Source organism: Neoarius graeffei, chromosome 22 (assembly GCF_027579695.1).
Source record: "Neoarius graeffei isolate fNeoGra1 chromosome 22, fNeoGra1.pri, whole genome shotgun sequence".
Taxonomy (NCBI): domain Eukaryota; kingdom Metazoa; phylum Chordata; class Actinopteri; order Siluriformes; family Ariidae; genus Neoarius; species Neoarius graeffei.
This window is the reverse complement of record NC_083590.1, coordinates 1,088,758-1,101,448: the sequence shown is the minus strand read 5'-3', so window position 1 is coordinate 1,101,448 and position 12,691 is coordinate 1,088,758.

The following is a 12,691-nucleotide window of genomic DNA, read 5'->3' as shown; positions in this document are numbered from 1 at the left end:
TTTAAACAAAATAAAATCCAAAAAAATAATTTTACTAAATTATAAAATGCTCTGGTGAAAATTGTGACCTTTGTGTTGTTAGGGTCAATTTCGACCCAGTTAAAATATAAGATTATTAAACAATAATAAATGCCAAAACTGAAATCATAAACACACAATCAGCCAACAGCCTACAGCCAGCTCTTCCTCCAACCACTTGAGCTTCAGTCAGGGGCTTTTCTCTTTGCCTGTTTGACAGAACAAACAAAGACAGACATGTCTAGGCATGTAAGGCCAATTGAGTTTAGAGTTGGTGACTTGCAGAGTACACATCTCCAATTTACAGCATGCAACAATGAGAAGAGGACTGAATGTAAGCCAAGCTCTGGATCATATCTTTGCTGATAATGAGGCAGAGGACACAGCAGTATAGTGATGGAGATGAGCAGGTCTCTGAGGAGGAAGATGATGTGGTGTATCAACCGGAAGACACAGACACATCTGATCAGTCTGATGAGGAGGTCACCGGTGCTGAAGCTGCTCCTGCTGAAACATTCAGATCCAAAAGTGGCAACATCTGTTGGAGCTCAGTACCTCCTGACGTACATGGCAGGACAGCTGATGCAAATTTCATCAAAATGACCCCTGGGATCACAAGGTTTGCTGTGACAAGAGTAAGTGACATCAAGTCATGTTTTGATCTGTTTATGCCATTGTCACTAAAAAAAAGTCATAATTGCTATGACTGGAGCTATTGCATCGAGAATGTTGAGACAAGCAGAGTTAAATGAGTAGATTAGGTTATCTGGACTTGAGTGTTCTGTAAGATTATCAGCGGCAGGAGAAAAAGCCGCCGAGAACCGAGCAGCAGTGGTGGAATTTAAAATGCGGCGGTAGCGCACGGGGGCACAACGCTCAGCTTCACAAGAGAGGGAGACATCAAATAATACAGGCCTATGGTCAGAAAAAACAGCATCGCACATATTAACGTTACACACAGATAACCCACAGGAGAGTACCAAATCTAATGTGTGACCGTGCACTTGAGTGTATTCAGTCACAGACTGTATAAGACCAAACGAATCAATAACGTTCAGAAAGTCATTAACCATTTGCTTTGATGGACAGCATACATGTATGTTAAAGTCACCCACTATTAGAACTTGATCATACTTTGGCAAAATTTCTGACAGAAAATTGGAAAAGTCACTGATAAAGTCCTTATTGTAGTTTGGTGGCCGATAGCTCACAGCACAAAAAACTGGCTGAGAGTGCTTGAGTTCAAATGCCATTAGCTCAAAACTAGAGAAATTCTGGACTGATGTTTGCGTACATTTCAGGCTGTTTTTAAACACAGAGGCTACACCTCCACCTCTTCCTGTAGTCCTAGGTGAACTAAAATACGTGCAATCAGGCGGCAGCAAGGCAAGGCAAGTTTATTTATATAGCACATTTCATACACAATGGCAGTTCAATGTGCTTTACAGAAGCAAAAACAAAATCAGTAAACAATAGAGAAATAAAATTACATAAAATAAGTTTATTTTTAATCTAAAACAATTAATTAAAAGAATTAAAAGAAAATAATAAGAATTAAACAACAGTAGAAATAAAATAATAAAATGCCAAAAAGAAAAAAGAAGAAAAAGAAACCAGCGGAATAAAATAGAATAAAATTAAAGTAAATTTAAAACATGCAAAGACAGTAAAGATTATAAAAAATGTAAAAATATTAATTATTTAACAGAAAGCATCTGAAAACAGCTTGGTCTTTAACCTAGATTTGAAGCTGCCAACAGCAGGAGCATTTTTAATGTCCTCTGGCAGTTGGTTCCATAGCTGTACTGCATAGTAGCTAAAAGCTGCTTCACCACACTTTGTTTTAACAACTGGTTTTAATAGTAAATTTTTCTGTTGCGATCTGGTAGATCTGATTGGGTTAGACCGCTGCAACATATCAGAGAGGTAATTGGGCCCTGTACCATTTAGAGATTTATACACCAGCAGCAATGCTTTAAAGTCAATTCTGTAGCTTACTGGAAGCCAGTGAAGGGACCTTAGAATTGGGGTAATGTGCTCTGTTCTTTTTGTTCGTGTGAGAACCCTCGCCGCTGCATTTTGAACCAGCTGAAGTCGTTTGATGGTCTTTTTTGGCAGGCCTGTGAAAAGGCCATTGCAGTAATCAACCCTACTAGAGATGAAGGCATGTATTAGTTTTTCCAGATCATTTTTTGACATAAGTCCTCTTAGTTTGGAAATGTTTTTTAGGTGATAAAATGCCGTTTTAGTGATTGCTTTCATGTGACTGTCAAAGTTTAGCTCGCTGTCAATGAAAACACCAAGATTTTTAACCATTTCTTTAGTTTTAATCCCTTTTGTGTCAAGAATAGTGGTAATCCTGAGTCTTTCATCTTTTTTTCCAAATAGAATTACTTCTGTTTTATCTGTGTTCAACTGAAGAAAATTTTGTGACATCCAGCTATTGATTTGATCGATGCACTGGTAGAGACATTCAAGGAGGGCATAGTCATTTGGTGATAGAGCAAAATAAATTTGGGTATCATCTGCATAGCAGTGATACAAAATTGAATTTTTATTGATAATTTGCCCAAGTGGGAGCATATAAAGGTTGAAAAGTAATGGTACAAGAATCGACCCCTGGGGGACACCACAGGTCAAGGGCATTGACGTTGAGGAACAATTTTCCAGGGTAACAAAGAAGCTTCTATCTTTTAAGTATGATTTTAACCAATTGATAACTTTACCAGTCAATCCAACCCAGTGTTCAAGTCGATATAGCAGTATGTTGTGATCAACAGTATCAAAACCTGCACTGAGGTCCAGTAATACCAGGACCGATGTTTTGCCTGCATCAGTATTAAGACGTATGTCATTTATAACTTTAATCAACGCTGTTTCAGTGCTATGATTGGCACGAAATCCTGACTGAAAATTATCAAAACGGCTGTTTGATATCAAGAAGGCAGTTAATTGATTGAAGACAATTTTTTCCAGGATTTTCCCGATGAATGGTAGATTTGATATTGGCCTGTAGTTATTTAACACTGAAGGATCCAGATTATTTTTTTTAAGAAGGGGCTTTACAACAGCTTTTTTTAGGGACACAGGAACAACGCCAGTCTCCAAGGATGTATTTATAATTTGAATCACATCTGTAATTATAAGATGAAGAACAGACTTAAAAAAGTTGGTGGGCAGAATGTCCAATTCAGATGTTGAAGAACTGAGATTTTGTACAGTTTTTTCAAGAGTCTCATAATCAATTAAACAAAATTCTGACATTGTGTTGAAGTTATCTATCTGTGTCATTGGTGATTGCAGTTTTTCAATTTTTTGCAACTGAGATATATTATGAGAAATATTCTGCCTTATTTTATCAATTTTACCTTTGAAAAAAGATGCAAACTCATTGCATTTATTAACTGATAGAAGTTCAGGTGCTAATTGTGGTGGGGCATTAGTTAGCTTCTCTACTGTTGAAAATAGCACACGGGCATTGTTCATATTCCTGCTGATGATGTTGGAGAAGAAAGACTGTCTTGCTTTACGAATTTCATAATTATAATTACAAAGCATCTCTTTATGGATTTGATAATGGATGTGAAGTTTAGATTTGCGCCATTTTCTTTCAGTCTTTCTACATTCTCTCTTTAGCAGTTTAACAGCTGGGTACTGCTTCCATGGTGCTTTCTGCTTATCATTGACTCTTTTTATTTTGAATGGAGCAATATCATCCATAATTTGGGTCATATTTAAATTAAAAAATTCCAGTAAATCATCTACAGAGTCTGACATTTTGGTTGAGTTCTGTAAGAGAGCTTGCTCAAAAAGAACATGTGTTGTCGTTTATGACTCTCCTACCTATAGTCGTTGAGCTATTCTGAATGTGAGGAGACATAGAAACTTCAAAGAAAACACAGAAATGATCAGATAATGCCAGGTCAACAACAGTATAAGAAACAGTAAGACCCTTTGTGATGACGAGGTCAAGAGTATGACCACGAGAGTGGGTCGGTCCCTGTACATGTTGTACCAGGTTAAAGTTATCAATAATTGCAAATAGTTCTTTGGCATAAATGTTATCAGTATTATCTACATGCAAGTTAAAATCCCCAGATATAATAAGACAATCAAACTCTAAGCAAATGACTGATAACAGTTCACCAAACTCTTCAAGAAAGACTTTGGCTGAATGTCTCGGAGGCCTATAAATAGTTAATAATAATATGTTAGGAGAGCATGTAACAAGTGCACATAAGTGTTCAAAGGACGTAAAATCACCAAGTGAGGATTGTTTACATTGAAAAGAGACTTTGAATATATTTGCGATCCCTCCACCTTTCCCTTGTCGGGTAGCATTCAAAAAATTAAAATTTGGGGGAGCTGCTTCGATAAGGGTGGTAGCACTATTTGCTTGATCCAGCCAGGTTTCAGTTAGAAGCAAAAAATCAAGATTGTGTTTACAAATAAGATCATTAATTAAAAATGACTTGTTTAAAAGTGATCTAATGTTCAGAAGAGCTAGCTTTACAGAAATTCTAGAAGCTATATTTGGTTGTGCACTTTGATGCTGTTTTAAAACAGGAAGGAGATTAGATTGGTTCACCCCCAGGGTTAAATGTGCTCTATGTTTTCTGTTTCTTATCAACACAGGAATAGTGTCAACATCGGGTCCCAACTTTTTTTCAACATTACATCCATTTGCAGGGACCCAGACTACATCAAACAAGACTTTCTAAATGTTCCATTTGGTTTGAGGGTGAAAGGACTGGAGATGACATGTATCTTTTGGATGGTGAAAAAGATTTGTAGCCAGCTGAAAGTCCTGGACGAACACAATTTTGATGTACTGGATACACTGCTTGTCGCGACAGATTTGGGCTGGAAAAGGAAAGTGTAGCCATTGGGAGCAGTTTTTTCATGCTATTTGGGAAATCCATCCGAGGAGAAGTGGAGTCGTCTGTCCTTGAATGTTGGGAGGCCTGCAAGTCAGATGTTTGTGTGTCCTTGATGGCGACTTGCAAAGATGATTGTTTAGGCTTTGTAACTATGTCAGTCTGCGACATCTTATCAACTGTTTTCCTCGGTGCTGGCTGAGAAAAGATTGCAAGTTTGTAGTAGTCTGCTAAGACTTTGGCTCCAATCCAGCTGGGTTCAGTGCTATTTGGCTTGTAAAATTCTTTGCGATTCCAAAAAAGGTTAAAATTGTCTATGAAATTCATACCAAATGAAGAACAAGTTTTTCCAAGCCAGGTGTTAAGACTGAAGAGTCGAGAAAAAGCAAAACTTCCTCTCGCTGGGAGTGGGCCACTGATAAAAGATTGAATTCCAGTCTTATAGAGCTCAGAAAAAAGTTTTCTGAAATCATCTTGGACAAACAGCTGTTCTCTGAAAACATCGTTTGCTCCCACATGCACAACGATATGTTTTATAGTTTTATGCTCGGACATGAGTTTCAAAATGCTGTCTTTGGTGTCAGAGATGGATGCATTTGGAAGACAACAAATAATCATCTCATAACCTTTTAATTGTCTTACAGTGGAATCACCAAGAACAAGGGTTGTGGGATCAGGTGGTGTTACGAGCTGCTTTTTGCCTCTTCTCACAGCTCTTCGATCTTGGTGTGATCTCTTTTTACTATGTGTTTGTCCGCTTGACAAATCCTCTTCCACATCCCTGAGGCATTCAAATTTGTTCTGAAGCCTTATAGGCTGTGGATTTTCCATAGGATTGTAGATCCTATTGTAATTTGTAGAACGAGCTGGTGTTGAAGTAATTACTCTTCTGTTTTTGTTTTTTGGCTTAGCACCCATCATTTGCCAGTTTTCAGTACTTACAGGTTGAGTTATGAATTCTTCCACTTGGTCTGCAATGTCCTCAGTCTGTCAGAGCGCAATCTCTGCATTCTCAGCCACTGTTTCAGTACTCCTTTCCTGAGATATCGCTTTTAATTCGTCCGTCTTTGGCAGAGCATTAATCTTTGATTCCTGAATAGAAATCCTCTGTTCTAATTCCATGCATTTTCTGCAGGATTTTTTGCTTCCTGGCATTTTAAAAAAAAAGTGGAAATTAAATTAAAATTAAATTAAAAGCTTATAAAGATAAAAAATTAAAAAAAGAATAAAATAGTGGAAAGTCAATGAGAAAGTAAAGTATAGAAATAAAGATTAAGAAAGCAGGAACAAAGCAAAGAAACGTCCTACTCGCTTGAGTAGGAGGAGCAGCAGTTCAGTGAAAGGGCCAGACTCACCCACATTCAGCCACGTCTCCGTTACACAAAGCAGATCCAGTCCATGAGTTCTAAAAAAGTCATTCAATATGAAAGTCTTGTTGACAATCGATCTTGCATTGACCAAGGCAATCTTGGCTGAAATTGAGCCACATGCCTTCCGGGGTGCCCGACCAAGGGGCCGAATGTTACCGAAGTTAATCCCTCCTTTCCGGGATCAGAGTGAGCGCAGGAGCCGGGGATGGTAGTCCACTGGTCCAACAATGGGCCGCAGCCATGACCGCACAGGTTCCAAGCAAGAGCGGGTTTGGAAACAGCAGTAATCTGGTCCGAGCGCGGACAGAGCCTGATGAGGTGTCCTCGATGATCGTGACCGGCCATAGATCTTAAGTTTTACCAGGAGACCGCTGCGCTTTCCCCGGCGGCATTTGCGCTTACGGCTTAGCAGTGCAGGAGCGCGCAGGAGGTATGCAGGTATATCCGAGAGGAATGGAGGGGAATGAAAGGTCTTTCTGCCCAATTCATGAAAGGCCAACCTCTCGGTAGACCATCGGATGTCAAGCAGAGTTTGGCAATCGTATATCCGTAGAGCAAATGCATTGTCAACGATAACAAATAGCAAGAGCAGGAACATGAGCAGATGAAGAGACGCACAAACAGAGGCCAACGCTGACAACAGTGGACGGCAAGCCGGAAACACTGGCGCCATCATCACAGGCACAGGAACACCTGAGATGCATTGGCCTAGCAGGCTGCCGGCCTTAATACAAGCTTACAACAATATGCCACATAGTACCACTGGTCTAACACCCTACTATATAGTATTCAGCAGACATGCTCAGCTCCCTGTCGACTGGATACACGAGGCTGGGCCTTCCACTGACCAACACACCCTCAATGGCTGGGTCCTCTCCCACCATCAAGTGTTAAGCCAGACCTGGCAAGCTGTCCAGCAGCACACCAGATGGAAGCAACAGGAGGACAAAAGCCATCGGGATCGACGAGCTAATGCCACAGAACTGCAGGTGGGAGAGCGAGTTCTTCGCCACTTCTGCCGCCGGGCCTTTGGGAAGCTTGCCCCACAATGGCAACGGACCCCGTATGTGGTGGTTTCCCGCCTGTGCCCGGAGCAACCAGTCTACCTGATACGACCAGAAGGTGAGGAAGGTCCTGTTCGTACTGTCCATAGGAATAACTTGCGTGTATACCCATTATCCTTCCCACGGGATACCAGCAATGACCAGGGGCTTGCTGCAACAGAACCGAGTCAGCTCCAGACAGGCGAGCAGTGGGACACCACCAGGTACCGACCCTTGGTGTTCTGGAGGAGCCCCCTCACCCCTGTGTTTGAAGGGGCAGGCACAAACACTCAAGCCTCGGCAGCACGCGCCCAACCCAGTAACTTGCCACTGCCAGCAACACTACCCACGATGCAGAGACAAGCCAACCAGCACCTGATGGACCCCATGAAGCCACTGATGCAACAGAGGAACCAGCTGAAGCTCCAGGACCCCGTCGCTCCCAGCGTAGCACACAGGGCCTACGGCCGCTGAGGTACCAGGCAGGGACATAGTCGGGACGACTACAGTTAAAGTGGGGGGGTAACTGTCAGATGGTGCAACCCAGTTACAGTTAATGTCACCATAGTGGGTGTTTGTTTTGTTTTGGGCACCTTGAAGTACAGTGTGAAGTTGTTATTGAGCATTGCTGTGACATATTGCACGTGTTTTTGTTTTGCCAATGCGATTTGCTGTGCTGTCATTCTACACGTGTGTTTGTTTACATTGGTGGGGAGGTGACTAGGAACTGCGGCAGGTGATTCCCGTGAACTGAACAATTACCACACCTCCTAATCATCCAATCCACGAGACTATTGACTGACATAAAAAGGCACAGAGACTTACCTCATGAGCTGACCCCAGGAACCGATCGCTGGCTTCCTCACTCTGGCTGTGGATCTCACCATCCTCCCGTCGTGGATGACTGAAGGCTCCGTTGTTCCTTGGCTGCCCTGATTTACATACAACGCACACAAGTATTCCTGAAAGGGACATTATTATTCCTCTCGTATGCTTCTCTTGTTCTTGGCCATTGCTGGTAGCGGTAACCAAGGGCCTTTTATTGAGGAATTTGTTTCTCTTCTAGCCAGACCAGAACGCGAAGCCGAGGGGTAGCCAGAGGAAGACCTGTCCAAGTCAGGAGTGCTTCTGTGTCCACGCGGCGGGGCCTTCTCATATGGCAATCCACAACTCTTGTGAAGCGATTGGAGCAGTTTCCGGGAGCCTTCATGTTGTCACTCTCACCTCAGCTGCAACGCCCGCCCCCGTAGGGGAATCCCTGCGTCGACCACACCCCCTTTGGACTGCCAGGAAAAGACGCGTTAACTGTGGCCGTGCGCGGTGACTGAGACTGGTTATATTGTAGAGAATTTTACTATTACCCTTTTGTTTTGAGTTGTGTTTATTGTCCAGATTGTATTTGTGGTGAACATTGCTATTTTCGACTAACCTATTGTGTGACCGTAGTATGTAGTATTGTGTGCATTTTACTATTTATACTAGTGTTATAAGGAAAGTAGTCTGTAGTATTTTTGTTTTGCTATTTATACTATTTTGCTGTGTATACTAACTCTGCATGGGTTGTAGTGTGTGGAGAGTGGTTATTTATTTTTAGCTATTGAAATTTGTAAACATTCAAGGTGCCTAATTTCTCTGTCCGTTTTTATTCTTGTGAATTTAATAAACTGTTTATATATATTTTTTAAAACTCTGTTTGACTCGTGCTCCTGGGACTATAAACATGGATGGCTCCGGTTCTGACACCTTCACCTAGCAAAAATGAAATTCAGTACGTTCTTGTCTTGCGCACAAAACTCCACACCCTCACACACCTAACCAAGGAGAATTTGCAGCAAGCACAAGAACATCAAATCCAGCTGTATGACAGGGGCACGCACCTAAGAGAGTTCATGCCAGGAGACAAAGTACTCATATTATTGCCCACATTGAGTTCTAAATTAATCACCAAGTGGCAAGGGCCCTTCAAGGTCACACGGTGACTCGGGGACATTGACTATGAGGTGAGGTGAACGGATAGGGGTGGGACATTGCAAATCTACCACCTCAACCTTTTAAAACGCTGGAATGAGGGGGTCCCCATGGCGTTGGTGTCGGTAGTTCCAGAGAAGGTGGAGCTGGGGCCAGAGGTAAAAAAGGTAACATCTCAAAGCACTCAGGTCACTTGTGGAGACCACCTCTCACTGACCCAACTCACAGAGGTAGCCAAGTTGCAGAAGGAATTTTCCAATGTGTTCTCGCCCCTCCCCGGCCACACTCGCCTCATAGAACACCACATTGAGATGTCCCCGGGGGTGGTGGTGCATAGCTGCCCTTACTGCCTACCGGAACACAAAAAAAAGGTGGTTCAGGATGAACTCAAGGCCATGCTCAAGATGGGTATAATCGAGGAGTCCCACAGTGATTGGAGGAGCCCAGTGGTCCTGGTTCCCAAGACCAACGGGTCGGTTCGGTTCTGTGTGGACTATAGAAAGGTCAACGCGGTGTCTAAATTTGACACATACCCAATGCCTTGCATTGATGAGTTGCTCAATCAGTTAGGCTGTGCTCGATTTTATTCGACACTGGATCTAACAAAGGGATATTGGCAGATCCCCTTGACTCATCTATCCCAAGAGAAAACGACCTTTTCCACACTGTTTGGATTACACCAATTTGTCATGCTCCCTTTTGGGTTGTTTGGGGTGCCCGCTACATTCCAGCGGCTCATGGACAGGGTCCTCTGTCCTCATGCTGCCTACGCGGCCGCATATCTCAATGATATAATAATTTACATCCATGATTGGCTGCTGCACCTAGAACATCTGAGGGCCATTTTAAAGTCACTGAGGTGTGCAGGCCTCACAACTAACCCAAAAAAGTGTGCAATTAGGTGGGTGGAAGTACGGTATCTGGGGTTCCACTTGGGTCATGGATTTACAGTGGTTAGCACTGTTGTGTCACAGCAAAAAGGTTCTGGGTTTGAGTCCAGTGGCCAGCAGGGGCCTTTCTGTGTGGCATTTGCATGTTCTCCTGTGTTTGTATGGGTTTGCTCCACTTTCTCCCAAAGACATGCAGTTAGGTTAACTGACTACAATTTAGAGTATGTGTATACTTGGCTACGTGTAGACTCATCCCATACTCCATGCAGTAACTGGGCGTACTTGTAAAAACTCCCACTAAAGCAGGATGCATGTGTGCAAGAATTGACTACTCAGCCAGTTGACAGCATGGCCCTTCAAGGAATAGCAAAAGTGATAAAGAAAACCATTTCTTATTCTTTTATTTTTATTTGCATTTATTGGATTATGCTTTAATTTTTTCTTAAATATTTATTTTCTTATTCTTTTATTTTTATATAATTTATTTTTTTATGACTCAGACTTTATTGAGTTTTAATTTTTACAACACCAAACTAAGAACATACATTGGAGAAATATGACAACCACTCAAAAAAAGGCATGATAATAAAATATTGCATAAGGATAATAAAATACAATAAAATAATAAAAATAAATATTAACAAGAGAATAAAAAATAAATAAATAACAAAAACAAACAAACAAAAAATAAATAAAATAAAAACAGTCCATGACAGGAAAATTTAGTCCATGCACGATGTGTTACGCCATCTTTCCAGGAAACTACCACAACATTGCTGCGTGTCCATTCATTGTCCCATGTGATATTCAGTGTCCACAGGTAGTCTTCCAGTAGACAGATCCCTGTATTGCACCCAGTCCACCTCCATCCTCGTTTCTGTGACTGTCCCCCAAGAACAGGCCACAGTGATCAGAGAGTACTCACATACCTTTTAGCTACCATATAAAGAATATAATCTTAAGAACATTCCCCATTTCTCATTATATTTATCAATATCGTTCATTATACTACAAAATATTCTTTCGAAAGCCGCTACTTTGCCTAGCTCTATAAGCCAGTCTTGAAATAGTGGGCCCTCTGCATCTTTGCACTTTCTCATTATCATCTGTTTGCCAATCATTATACTTGTCTGAATCCAGTTGGTTAGGGGTTTTACAATATGGGCCATGGGCTTAGGGTTGCCTAATATGTAAAGACTGGGGCAAAACTCAAAATCTACTCTTATGACCTCAGTGATAGTCTCATGAACTCTTTTCCAAAATGTCTGAATCTTTGGACATGACCATAGGGCATGTGTTAGGGTGCCCAGCTCCCCTTCACACCTCCAGCAGTCTGACATTTCCCTTATACCTAACATGAATAGTCTACTTGGGTACCAATAGAATCTATGAAAAATTTTGAATTGAATTAATCTTATTTTGATATCCCTGGAGACTTGTTTAGTGATTCCAACAATTGTATCCCAATCATTTTCTTCAAATGTTATGTTCAGGTCCCTCTCCCATAAGGTTTTCAGAGCTGTGTTGGATGGAAAACCAGTATTGTTCATAAGCATAGAGTAATAATGGGAAGCCCCATGTACAATCTCTGCGATCCACAAAATCTCTTTAATGAGGTCCATGCCCTGAGGTGGTGTGTGTGTGTGTAGAGCCAAAAGTAGTAACAAGGCGGTGTCTCAGCTGAAGATATCTCCAAAATTGATTGTTGGCTAGCTTGAATTGTTCAACCAGATTGTCAAATGACTTCAGGACACCATCTTCATAAAGATCACCTAGAGCATGTACCCCCTCAATCACCCACTCCCTCCATATAGGTGGTGATTTACGTATTAATAAGGAGTTTGGGGTTATCCCACAGGCCAGAGGATAAGCTTAGAAAGGGTTTGATTTTAAATATACGAGACACTTTTTTCCATAGTCCCTGTAAATGAGAAATAATAGGATGGGAACAAGCATTTGGAGGCATTCTTGCTGTTAAGAATAGCAATAGAGGTAGGGAAACATACATTGACTGCTCTATTGCATACCAAGGTGGTGCTCTTTCCGGAGGTAATGCCCAGTGTGCCAGGTGCCTCAGGTTGAATGCATAATAATAGAACAATAGATTTGGGAATCCCAGGCCACCTTTCACTACCGGCTTCTGCAGTTTACGCAGATGTAGTCTTGGCCTTTTACCATTCCAAAAAAACTTGTTACAAAGTGCATCAAATTGTTTGAAGTATTTTACAGGAATATTCAGTGGGAGAGACTGAAGCAGATAATTGACTCTGGCAGAACAATTCATCTTTAAAATATTAACTTTTCCCCATAGCGAGAGATAAAGTGGAGACCATCTTTCCAGATCTGTGGAAATTTTTTCTAAGAGTGGTTCAAAATTAGATTGTACTATTTTATCTAATTGCCTAGGTGTATTGTTGTTCCTAACCACCCACATAACATTAATCAGGCATCGGATGTTATCTGAGGCAAATCTATTACGTATGAACCCAACCTGATCTGGATGTATTAGCGTAGTTATAACACTA